The following is a 13,725-nucleotide window of genomic DNA, read 5'->3' on the forward strand; positions in this document are numbered from 1 at the left end:
TTGCTGAGAGTATTGAAGATAAGTGTTAATAGTTTTTTTAAAGGAATCAGACAACTTGGGATCAATCCAGGAAAGTAGTGCAAAGGCAGAGGTCAGCCACGATCTTACAGAAGGGGGACAAGTGACCGAATGGCTTATTCCTATTTTCATTTTTAGGTTCTTACCTGCTGCACAGAACCTTCAATTACCTTTTATTTTTCATCAAAATGGATCACAGAACATGATAATTTCTCTGTCTAATATACCCTTTAATTATCTTGGCTCGTTCTCTCTTTCATCTTTTATTACCAAATGAATTCAAACCTATTTCATTAAACCCAAACTCATATTTCATCTCTCCCATCTCATGTTGTTCCAAGAAATCATTTTATTTTAGTTACTCTTTTATTTTTGAGGGAAGGCATTCCAGTTTAAGATGGCACCGGTGGACCTCAGCGACTATTTGGAGGCAGCAAGTAAATCAGAGAAGAACGAAGAACTGAGGTGGGGCCTGGGTCCGAGAGTAAGGACTGACCTGAGGCGTGGACGGTTCACAGTAGGTGCCGAGCCAGATTGCAAAGGTCAGGGTGTTGGGGTTGGAGGTGAGCTTTGGGCCGGAGTTCAGCTCGCTGCTCGGCAACGTTTACTCATCTCCGCACGGAGCTTTGGCTCGCTGCTCTGTGAGACTCACCCGTATCTGCACTGAACTGAGGCTATGGCCTGACACTAACTCACCTTCGCGGACTTCGGTCCTGAGTGCAATGTGCCTCCTTCCATTTTTCTCATGATTTGTTTTTCTCTCTCTGCACATTGGGTCTTCTTTTGTTTTAATGGATCCTCTTGGGTTGCTTTGTTTTGTGGCTGCCTGTAAGGAGACGAATCTCAAGCTTGAATAAGGTATACATACTTTGATAATAAATGCATGTTGAGCATCTGTATAGCTCTGGAAACATGGCAGTGAGTGCTGTTTACTGGTGTGGATAACTACACACTGCTGTTGGGGAGCATTTGGAGTCAGTGACAACGAATGAATGGCAAAGTACCTCCACACTAGGATGGGGTTCAGCTGAAGGGGGACCTAAAGGTGGTGGAACCTATGCTCCAAATCTATACTGGTACTGCTCCCCAACTTTTCCTTCGCTACATTAAAACGTATTGATTTGACCACAGCATCTGCAGTGTACTTTGTGCTTACTAAAGGTTTCTGTCCTCCTGATGCCCTTGACCTTCTCGATGTTTTCAAAGTCCCTATTTGGGAGGTGTGATCAGGGCAGATTGGGCAAGTAATGCAGTTTACAGATGGTGCATACTGTGGGCACAGCGGTGGTTGTTGGGTGTTAATCGATTATCCTGGATGGTGCTCAGATTTTTGAGGGAGCTGGATTTATCCAGGCAAGCAGAGTTTTCTACCGCGTTCCCAAGTTGTGTCTTGTACAGGCTGGAAAGGCTGGGGGTAATTAATCAACCACGACAGAGCAACACAGTAGGGTCAATAGAATTCAAGGCAGCATGAAATCCAGGGAAACTTGGCTGTGTGGTTTCAGAACTGGCTTGGCCATAGAAGGCAGAGGGTTTCTTTCAATGGAGGATTCTGCTTGGAGGTCAGTGTTCTGCAGGGATCTGCTCTGGAACCCTCGCTCATTGTGGTTTCTAGAAAGGTCTCGGATGAGGAGTGGATAGTGCAGAAGGTTGCCGTAGGATACAATGGGATGTTGACGTGATGCAGATCTGGACTGAGGTGAGCTCAACCCAGAGAAGTGTGAAGTGATTCACTTTGGAGGGAAGAATTTGAATACTCTATGTGGCTAATGGTGTGATTTTTGGCACAGTGCGGAGAAACGGAGGGATCTTGGATCTACGTTCATAGATCAATCAATGTTCCTGCTTTAAGTTGATAGGTTGGTTAAGAAGGCATATGTGTGTTGCCCTTCATTAGTCGGGGTTTGAGTTTGAGAGCCAAGAGGTAGCGCTACAGCTTTACAAAACACTGGTTAGACCTCACTTGGAATATTGTGCTCAGTTCCGGTTGCTCCATTATAGGAGGGATGCAGAAGTTTTAGAGAGGGTGTAGCAGAGGTGCACCAATATGATGCCTGGATTTAGAGAGCGTGCCCTATGAGGATGGGTTGAGAGAGCTAGGGCTTTTCTATGTGGAGCAAAGGAGGATGAGAGCTGACATGATAGAGGTGTACGAAACTTCAGGAGTTATAGTTCCAAGTGGATAGCCAGAGACATTGTCCCAGGGTGTAAATGGCCAATACTGGGGGCGGTTCATAATGTTATGGCGATAGGAAAAAAGTTTAAAGAGGATGTCAGAAGCTGTTTCTTTACTCAGGGAGTTGAGAGTGCTTTGAAAGCCTTGACTGTGGTAATAGAGGCAGATACAACAGGGGCACTTAAGAAACTCTTAAATAGGCGCATGGATGATAGAGAAATGGAGAGCTATGGAGGAGAGAAAGGTTAGATTGATCTTAGTGTTGGTCGAAAGGTGGGCACAACACTGTGGGCTGAAGGCCCTGTTCAGAGCTTAACCCTGGTCAAGTTCCTGCATGTCAACTTCTCGGAGGATCTATCCTATTGATGTAATTATGCAGGGGGCACATGAGTGGTTCTAGTTTATTAGGAGTTTGAGGAGATTTGGTATATCACCGAAGACTCTTAAAAACACTGTTAGGTGTAGCAAAAAGAGCTTTGACCAGTGGCCAATCCAGACATTGGACGTTTTGAGAGGAGGGGATTTCAATCAGGTCCAATACCTGAGTATTAAAGACAGCAATGGGTTGGTACAGTAAAAAAAGAGCTTGACTAGCGACCAATCGGCGATTAGCAAGAGCAAATTAAAGGAAGGTGGGGGCAAGTGCAGTAGTTGCCGCGGATATAGTCAGAGTGGTGACCTTAAGGCTTTAACTCTTCGAAGCTTCAGTCAGAGAAAGCAAAGGAAAGAAAAGCTCAAGTTTTTTCATTCTCTTTGTATCTGCTCAACTAGGACGGTCGGGATAGTGCAATGCTCCTCCAGTGTCCCTGACGACTACAACAGCGAGAAGAGCATCCAACTGCAGCTTCTAACAAATCGCATTACGGAGCTGGAGCTCCAGATCATTCTAGAAGCTGAGGGGTGATAGATAGGACATATAGAGAGGCAGTTACACCCAAGATGCAGGACACAGGAAACTGGGTGACAGTCAGCAGAGTGAATGGGGTTAAACAGCCAGTGCAGAGTACCCCTGTGGCCACCCCCTCAACAACGAGTACACTTTGGATACTGACGGGGAGGGATGACCTAGCAGAGGAAAGTTACAGTGATGGGGTCTTCGCCACTGAGTCTGCCTCTGTGACTCAGAAGGGAAGGGCAGAGGTAGAAGAGGCACACTGTGGTGATTAAGGATTCATGAGTTAGGGAACGAACAGGAGGTTCTGTGGGTGAGAACAAGATTCCTGGATGGCACGTTGCCTCCTGGGTACCGGGGCCCAGATATCTCGGATCAGGTTCTCAGCATTCTTAAGTGGCAGGGTTAACAGCCAGAGGTCGTGGTCTAATGACGTGGGTAGGATGAGTGACGAAGTTCTGATTAGGGAATTCAGGAAGTTAGCAGCTAAGTTAAAGGACAGGACCTCCAGGGTTGTGCTATCAGGGGTGGAGGAAAGGCATGAGAATTTTGGATCATTGGGTTGGCTGGGACCTGTACAAAATGAACAGTGTTGGAAAAAGAGAGAGATAGAGAGATACCGCTTCTACCTCTTCCAACGATTCTGAGTGAGGCACAGAGAGATCTGTATTTACTGACAATTACCTTTATTGTTCAAGCGAACTAATACGTGAATTTATACACTAAATACCTTGTGTGCACTCCTGCTACGTATCCCTGACTCTCCTGGATAGTCAAAGAATAGCAAAGGTATTACCCGGGCGGAGGAATTTACGCTGGACAGGCGCTCTTTGTTCCTCGTGGTCCCGATTCACTCTCCACGTGCTTCACGCAGGGTTCTTCTCGCTTGTATCTGCGATGGTTATTCTTCGAAGTTACCGCCACCGGCGCACACAAAGCATCCACTTTTATATCCGTTGCTTATCAATTCAAATGTCACATTCCCGTGTCATTGGCCGCAGGTTATGTGTCTGGCCTTTAACACCTGGTCATTGGCTCTGGTCCAAAGCAACATCCATCTATTGTTCTCCCCCATCAAGGGACAGTTGCTGACTCATGGCTCTTTGTTCTCAGTCAGCAATGAGCTTGATTCACCTCAGGCATTCACAAGTCTGCATGTTATAGCCACCCAAAGAACACCTCACAAACATCTCCTTATTTGGAAATGCAGAAATGCAGTCCAGCAGATTACCTGAAGAGTCTTTCTGTATTCTTTAAAACACTAATCAAGTCAAGCTCACAAAATGGAGAATCGAGTGTCTTCACAAAATGGCAGCCTCCATCCCCCAAGCACACGGCAAGACCAAAGACTGCTTCCACTGTCCTTGATTCATTTGAATTCACTGATTTGAAGATTGTCATTCTTTCTGGCCAACAACAGTTTTCATCTGAACTGGAGGGGGAGCTAATATCCTAGTGGGAAGGTTTGTTAATGCTACACGATGGGCTATAAACCAGAACTGAAGGGGGATGGGAACCAGAGTGTCAGAAGAGTTGGTGGAGAGGTTGTGAAGGCAGATGTTGGTAAGACAAAGTTAGGAATCAAAAGGTTGATCATGGTGCAACTAGTGACCTGAGCTGAGTATAATTCAATGCAAGGAGTATTGTAGGAAAGGCAGATAATAATGCTGAGGATGAGGTAGCTTATTTACAAGCAGAAGCAATGTGTGTTAAGGAGAGGTTGGTGGTAGGGCAGAATTGCAGTCAACAGGATGAGTTGCAATGTTAAAGGCAGACAAAATCAAGAGGGGAGAATAAGTGAATATATGGAGTAAGGTAGATGAACTTGTAGCACAGTGGGAGATTAGTAGGTAGGATGTTGAAGGCATCACTAAATCATGGCTGAAAGAAGCTTATAGCTCGGAGCTTAATGTTCAACAATACACATTGTATCAGAAGGGCAGGCAGGAAGACAGAGGGGGCAGCATTCTCTGTTGGTAAAAATGAAATGAAATCATTAGGAAGAGGTGGCATAGGATTGGAAGGTGTTGAATCATTATGGATAGAGCTAAGGAACTGCAAGGGTAAAATGACCCTGATCGAGTTGTGTACAGACCTCCAAACAATAGTAAGTATGTGGCCTACAAATTACAATGGGCGATAGAAAATGCGTGCCAGAAGGTTAATGTTACAGTAGTCATTTAGGACTTCAATATGCACATAGAATGGGAAAATTAGGTTGGTGCTGGATTCCAGAGGTGTCTAGTGTGCCTACAAGATGGCTTTTTAGAGGAGCACAAGGTTGAGCACACTAGAGGATTAGCTATTCTAGACAGAGTTTTGTACAATGAACTAGAATTGATTAGAGAGCTTAACGTAAAAATAGAACCCTTAGAGGAAGTGGTCATAATATTATTGAACTCACGCTGAAATTTGAGAAGGAGAAGCTAAACTCAGATGTATCAGTATTACAGTGGAGCAAAGGAAATTACAGAGGCATGAGAGAAGAGTTGGCCAGAATTGATTGGAAAAGAACACTGGCAGGGATGATGGCAGAGCAGCAATGGCTGGAATTTCTGGAAGCAATTTGGAAGGCACAGGATATATAGAGGAAGAAATATTTTACAGGAAAGGTGACACAACTGTGGCTAACAAGAGAAAGCAAAGCCAGCATTAAAGCCAAAGAGAGGGAATATAATAGAGCAAAATTTAGTGGGAAGTTAGAGCTTTTAAAAACCAACAGGAAGCAACTAAGGAGTTATTAGGAACGTAAGATGGAATATGAAAGTAAGCTAGCCAATAATATGAAAGAAGATGCCAGAAGTTTCTTCAGATACATAAAGTATAAAAGAAAGGTGAAAGTGGATATCGGACTGCTTGAAAACAATGCTAGAGACTTAGTAATGGGGGACAGTGAAGTGGCAGATGAACTGAATAAGTATTTTGCAGCGGTCTTCAGTGTAGAAGACACTAGCAGCATGATGGAAGTTCCTGGATCCAGGGGTCACTAAGTGTGTGAAGTTACATAGCATTGGCATTCACTTGCATTCATAGCAAAAGGATTTGAGTACAGGAGCAGGCAGGTTCTACTGCAGTTGTACAAGGCCTTGGTGAGACCACACCTAGAGTATTGTGTGCAGTTTTGGTTTCCTAATCTGAGGAAAGACATTCTTGCCATAGAGGGAGTACAGAGAAGGTTCACCAGATTGATTCCTGGGATGGCAGGACTTTCATATGAAGAAAGACTGGATCGACTAGGCTTATACTTACTGGAATTTAGAAGATTGAGGGGGGGATCTTATTGAAACGTATAAAATTCTAAAGGAATTGGACAGGCTCAATGCAGGAAGATTGTTTCCAATGTTGGGGAAGTCCAGAATGAGGGGTCACAGTTTAAGGATAAAGGGGAAGCCTTTTAGGACCGAGATGAGGAAAAACTTCTTCACGCAGAGTGGTGAATCTGTGGAATTCTCTGCCACAGGAAACAGTTGAGGCCGGTTCATTGGCTATATTTAAGAGGAAGTTAAATATGGCCCTTGTGGCTAAAGGGATTGGGGGTATGGAGAGAAAGCAGGTACAGGGTTCTGAGTTGGATGATCAGCCATGATCATACTGAATGGCGGTGCAGGCTCGAAGGGCTGAATGGGCTACTCCTGCACCTACTTTCTATGTTTCTATGTTACCATAACTAGAGTGAAGGTTCCTGGGAAACAGTAAGGTCTGAAGGTAAACAGGTCAGCTGGACCAGATGGTGTACTCCCCAGAGTTCTGAAAGAGGTAGCTGAAGAGATTGTGGAGGCATTAGTAATGATCTTTCAAGAATCAGTAGATTCTGTAATGGTTCCAGAAGTGGAAAATTTCAAATGTCACTCCACCCTTCAAGAAAGGAGAGAGGTAGAAGGAACGAAACTATAGGGCAGTTAGTCTGACTTCAGAGGTTAGGAAGATGTTGGAGTCGATTATTAAGGATGAAATCTCAGGATACTTGGAGGCACATGATAAAATAGGCTGTAATCAGCATGGTTTCCTCAAGGGAAAATCTTGCCTGACTAATCTATTGGAAGTCTTTGAAGAAATAACAAGCAGGATAGACAAAGGAGAATCGGTTGATGTTGTGTACTTTGATATTCGGAAATCCTTTGACCAGGTGCCATACATGAGGCTACTTAACAAATTACAAAACAACTATATGACAGGAAAGAATCTAGCATGAGTAAAGCAGCGGCTGATTGGCAGGATGCAAAGAGTGGGGATAAAGGGAGCCTTTTCTGATTGGCTGCTGGTGGCTAGTAGCGTTTCACAGGGGTCTGTGTTGGGACCGATTCTTTTTACATTACGTGTTAATGATTTGGATGATGGAGTTGATGGCTTTCTTGCAGAGTCTGCAGATGATGTGAAGATAGGTGGAGGGGCAGGTAGTTTTGAGAAAGTAGAGATGCTACAGAAGGACTGATCTAGACAGATTAGGAGAAATGGCAAAGAAATGGCAGATGGAATACAAAGTTGAGAAGTATGGTTATGTTCTTTGGTAGAAGAAATGAAAAAGTTAACTATTTTCTAAATGGAGAGAAAGTTCAAAAAAACTGAGGTACAAAGTGACTTGAGAGCCCTTGTGCAGGATTCTCAAAAGGTTAATTTGCAAGTTGAGTAGGTGGTGAGGAAGGCAAATGCAATGTTAGCATTCATTTCAGAGGACTAGAATATAAAAACAAGGATGTAATGCTGAGAGTTTATAAATCATTGTTGAAGGCACACTTAGAAATTGGGAGCAGTTTTTGGCCCCTTATCTTAGAAAGGATGTGCTGAAACTAGAGAGGGTTCAAAGGAGGTTCATGAAAATGATTCCATGATTGAGTGGCTTGTAATATGACGAGCTGTATTGGCTGGAATTCAGAAACCTATCAAATGGTGAAAGGCCTTGATAGAGTAGATGTGGAGAGGATGTTTCCTATGGTGGGAGAGTTTAAGATAGAGGGCACAGCCTCAGGATAGAGGAGAGTCCTTTTAGAACGGCACTGAGGAGGAATTTCTTTAGCCAAAGAGTGGTGAATCTGTGGAATTCATTCACTCAGGCAGTTGTGGAGGCCAAGTCTTTATGTATATTTAGGGCAGAGGTTGATCAATTCTTGATTAGTTGGGGCACTAAAGGATACAGGGAGAAGGCAGGAGACTGGGGCTGAGAGGAAAATTGGATCAGCTATGATGAAATGGAGGAGCAGACTCAATGGGCCAAATGGCCTAATTCTGCTGCTATATCTTAAGGTCTTATGTTCAGTGGAAAGCGTTCTGTCTGGTTAAATAGCAGCCAGACATGGGGTCTCCGGTGCACAATATCACAAGATGCTGCAGAAGGACATAGACTCAGTACAACCCACAACCCCTCCCACTATCGAGGACATCTTTGAGAGCTGGTGCCTCAAGAAGGTGGTATCCCTCACTAAGGACCGTCACCAACCAGAACATATCCTCCTCATTATATACTATTTACTATAAATTGCACATTGCACATTTGGACAGAGACGTAATGTAAAGACTTTCACTCCTCTTCTGTATGAAGAATGTGAGTAATAAAGCCAATTCAATTCATGTTACTGCCATTAGGAACAGGAGCCTGAAAACCCATGCTCAATAATTCAGAAGCAGCTTCTTCTCCTCCACCATCTGATTTTTGAAAGCTCCATGAATCCATCAACATTACCTTGTTATTCCTCTTTTATGAACAATTCACTTATTTTTGTAACATATAGTAATTTTATGTCTTTATACTGCTGCTGTGAAACTATAAGTCTCACATCATATAACTCAGTGGTAATAAATAACATTCTGATTCTGCCTGTGACCATGGTCATGGTATTCATGTGGCCAGACTGCTTGGGTTTGTGGTGAATGGTGACAACATGATGGGAAGACAGTGATGGTAATACCCTGGAATTCCATGGGCTTGACGCTCTGCTTTGATGGAAGTGGTCCTGGCCTGATACTTTAGTAGAGTGAATTTTTTTTTTGCCATTTATCAATCCGCACTTTAAGTGCTGTTTCGTTCTTGTTGCTTACTCAGCTGACATGAACTGTATCTTCAGTGAATGTTTCCACTATCAATCACTGATAATTCAGGCTGGAGTCGGCGCTGCCTCCCCCTCCCACGCCCCCCAGTGTTTGTTCTGCAGAGCAGCGGACTGAGGGCCTGGATGATACACATATATGTATATTTTGCGTGATTGTATTTTACTCAAATTCTATACATGCTTGCTATCTTGTGTGCGCGAGCACTAGGCCTCAGGCCGTGGTGTGGCCTGTTTAGAGTTGCCAGGGAAACCGGCAGAGTCAGTGCACTTCACTGGGTGTGCTGTGGCCTGGCATCCATGCTTGAGTCAGTGTCCCTCCTCCCAGTGTTCGCTCAGCTGAAGACAAGCTCTGTTGTGGTCACCTGCAGACTTTGGTGGCACTGGATGGCATGAGTTTGCCCTCTTTTATTGAGTGGCTGTATCTTTCCATGTTATGTGTGCTTTGTGCTGTGTGTGACTGTTGGAATTGTGTTTTGTACCTTGACTCTGGAGTAGCACTGTCTCGTTTGGTTGTATTCATGAGTTTTCATATATGGTTGAATGAAAATTAAACTTGAATTTAAGTGAATTGAATATGACTGGGCCTAGGACTCCGCACTGAGGAACTCATGTAGTGAGGCATGTTAGAACACTCCTGAATTGACCTCCTGCTTGGTAAAGGTGAACTCTTGATCGCTCAGTCCATCTTGTTAAGGCCCTTGTACTTTATTTGTCTACTAACACTGCACTTTCTCGGTGCCTGTTACATTCTGTTACTGTGTTTTCCTCTGTATAACCTCAATGTATGTATCGTTCGATTGCTGTGTGTGGTTGGCATGCAAAATAAAGCTTTTCATTGCATTTTGGTACACGTGACCATAATGGACCAATTATCAATTAAAGTTCAATGTACGTTTATTATCAAAGCATGCACACTATACCCAACCTTGTGGTTCATCTCCTTACAGGTAGTCACAAAACAAATAAACCCAAAAGAACCCATTATAAAGAGGCCGTCCAACACCCAATGGACAGAGAAGAAACAACAAATGTTGCCAACAATAAAAGTAAGCAAAGTGCGTTTAGAATGAAAGCGAGTCAAAGACATGAAGCCAGGGTGCAGCCGGAGCAGGCCACAGCTTCAGCCTCAGTTCAGTGGCAGAGAACGAGCAGAACCGGCCCGACCCTTGCCCCTGGTCTTGACACCTTGCCTTTTCAATCTGGCCCAGTGCTTAAACAAACAATTACCAATCTAGTTCTCCCATTCAATAAGACCATGTCCCAAACTACGTATTATTAGACACAGAAGGAGGACATTGCAGTGCCGAGTAGTAATAATAAACCAATTACTAATTAGTGACCTCCTTGGGCAGAGATGATTCACCTCAGACATCCACAACTTTGTGTGAGTCAGAACTCCTTTCAATTTCTTTTGATGCCCGTTGAGCTCAGCTTCAACAGGGTCCTTGATGCCACACTCAGGGAAATGTTGCCGGAACATTCTCCAAGTCTGAAGTCTGCTGTCCAGATCTGAGTGTTACACTGGAAGGTGGGGAGAGGTTTTGGAGCAAGTGTCAGATGAAGAAAATGGACTGCCGGCGAAACAGTGACCGTGGGGAGTTGGCCGTGTCTGCTACTGGACATAGAAGGGGGTGGTCACAAATGCCTTCACCAGATTCAACGTCGTTACAGAGTGCCTGAGTACTGAGTCGAAATTTTTTAAGCTCTGCGACAGCTACACACGGGGACATGATGAATGTGGTCAAGAATCAGCACAGCATGATCCAAAAGAGAAGAGCGATTAACGCAGCCGAGACTGACTATAATTATGCTTAAACTGACAATTACAATCCACTCAGCTCTTAAATACTCGAACCTTCAGTGGGCAGCCTGCTTGATATTCAGTTAATCCTTCCGTAAACCTATAAGACTGAGATAGTATTGAGACTGCAGACTGCAGAAAGTATTCAATCATGCAATCCAGGTTAATCTTCCTCTGAGAGGGAAAGGCTGACTTCGGAAGTTGGAATGAGCTTTGTAAGGGTAGCCGTCGAGCCCAGTGGGCTGATGGAGACGGTGAGTGGAGATAACATGAACAGCGAGAGAGAATGCGCAGGTAGCAAACATGGACTGTGTTTCATCGTGATGTACAATGTACCAGCAAAAGTTCAAAGGGGGATAGTTTCACTTCCTAGTTCAACCCCCTGTGGACCATCAGTGTTAACCGCTCCAATTAAGCCACAATGTCTGAAGCGCAGGTAATGCAATTCAGAGGCTGCGTGATGCTTTCTCACATTCAATAATTAGCGCTTTATTGGTGTTTTGGAACTGGTTTATTACTGTAATGTGTATGGAGACCCTGCAAGAGGACCACATCCCTGTTGCGATTTGGGGGCTTGCATGCCTCAATAAATTGGAGAGCTCTTTTGGTTGGAGACAGGACCTGGTGCTTTGACTCTTAAGAGGGTCACTCATGCCAAACAGGTCAAAGGGTAGAGGCCAGACTAAGAGTAGTTCACTGCTCCTCCAGGTTTGAGAGTTCAGCTCAGGGCTAACAAGCCTGACTGGTCAAATATAGATCAGGACAGACAGAATATACATCATGTACTGTATTGTACTATTGTTCTGTGGAATGCTCTGCCCCAGAAGGCAGTGGAGGCCAATTCTCTGGATGCTTTCAAGAAAGGGTTAGATAGAGCTCTTAAAGATAGCGGTGTCAAGGGATATGGGGAGAAGACAGGAACGGGGTACTGATTGTGGATGATCAGCCATGATCACATTGAATGGCGGTGCTGGCTTGAAGGGCCGAACAGCCCACTCCTGCACCTATTGTCTATTGTCTATTGTGGAATTTAAAATACTCCTGCAACTCGGGACACCTAGCTCGAGTTGTTGATGTGCAAGGGCAGGTTACTGTATACCTCTAAACCAAGGAAGCAAGAGACTGGTTGAAATAAATCCCCCTGGATTTAATTAGGATAGATGAGGGTGGATCATTACAGGAAATGCTTGAGAGATAGGCAGAAGTCCATTGATAAGATGCACACTTTGAAGACAAAATTCACATTGGCAAATACTGTTTTCTGTCCTTTTGTGATCATATGTTACTTGTGTTTTGTCGAGATATAGATAATGCTTTCTTAGTATAGTCCACACCCTGGATCTTACCAAGACCTTGCTCTGGGATTATTGACACTGTTATTACCCTCATTATCCAGATCAATTATCTGCTTTATGTAAGAGATAAAAGGCTATTTCCTCCAAAGGACCTCAAACTTGTTGTAGTTTGGAGGCTTTGTGCCTCAATGACCCAGAGAGCTATGTGCACTGGAGTTTATGCTTTGGTTCTTGGTAGGATCACCCATCCCAAACAGGTTAAAGGATAGAGGCCAGATAAGAGTGTCCACCGGTCCTCCAGGTTTGGGGGTTCAGCTCAGGGGTAACGACTCTGACTGATAAAACAAAACAGCAGTGGAGAGCCATTCTTTATGGACAGAGAAGGAGGACCTTCATTGCTGCCCTAAATGCTGGCAGTGTAATGGGCAGTATATAAGTTTGGTGACATAGGGACAAACTTTGTCTTGTATGCCACCTAAGCACATCATTTCACAACATCAGTGCATCAAGTTAGTACAAGGGAAAAGCATCACAGAGTTCAGAATAAAGTGTTACAATTACAGAGGAAGTGCAGTGCAGGTAGATGAGTTGTAAGGGCTATGTTGATTTAGACTAAAAGATTTTTATCATATAAAAAGTCTATACAAGAGTTTAATGGTGGGACAGAAGTTGTGGTTGAGCCTGATGGTGTGTGTTTTCAAGCTTTCTCCTCGATGGGAGTGGAGAGAAAAGGGAATGACCAGCGTGGGAGGGTCCTATGTTCTGTTGGCTGCTTTCATGAGGAAGCAGGGAGTGAAGACAGTGTCATCACAATCTTGTTATTCAACTCCGGTTAGTGGGTAAGTAAGTTAATGCATCTCCTACGTTGCAAACCCACCTAGGACATCTTAAGGCTGTAAATGTTGCTCTGGCATTGCAGCTCCATTCCGTTTGTTTCATACATTAACCTGTGGAACTATAGACAGAAAATGGAAAGTATAATCATAATCTCTGCCCCAAAACACTATCAATGCCCTTAGTATGTTGAGGCTATGCTTATACTTTGCAAAACGACAATCTTACGGATTTTCGTCTGCCTTTAAAATAAGCTTTACCTAGATCATGGGATCTTGTTGCACTTCCCAGTTTTGAGTGATTTGCAAAAAGAACGTTTACAATTAGCTTCTTTTCTCTGATCCTTTAATACAGATTGCACATACAAAATAAAAGAGCACCAGCCTGAAGTGACACCTGTTCCAGGATTTAGCACTCATCCCCCTTCCGAGTCCAACGGAAGCATCAAAATGGCTCAGAGTGCAGCTGAAGTACTATATTAAACTCTCTTTCAAATTGCTCGCATCCATTCAAGTGTTGTTATTTTGCAAATGCATGCAGCAACCTGTTTTGAAAGACTCCATCACCAGACACATGCTCTTTCTCCCCTCTTCTTCCAGCATTCTGAAGAGAACATGCCACCTGTAACAACCTGATCCACCCTTGCACCTCCACCAGCTATTCCT

The sequence above is a fragment of the Hypanus sabinus genome, chromosome 16, assembly GCF_030144855.1.
Source record: "Hypanus sabinus isolate sHypSab1 chromosome 16, sHypSab1.hap1, whole genome shotgun sequence".
NCBI classification, from domain to species: Eukaryota; Metazoa; Chordata; class Chondrichthyes; order Myliobatiformes; family Dasyatidae; genus Hypanus; species Hypanus sabinus.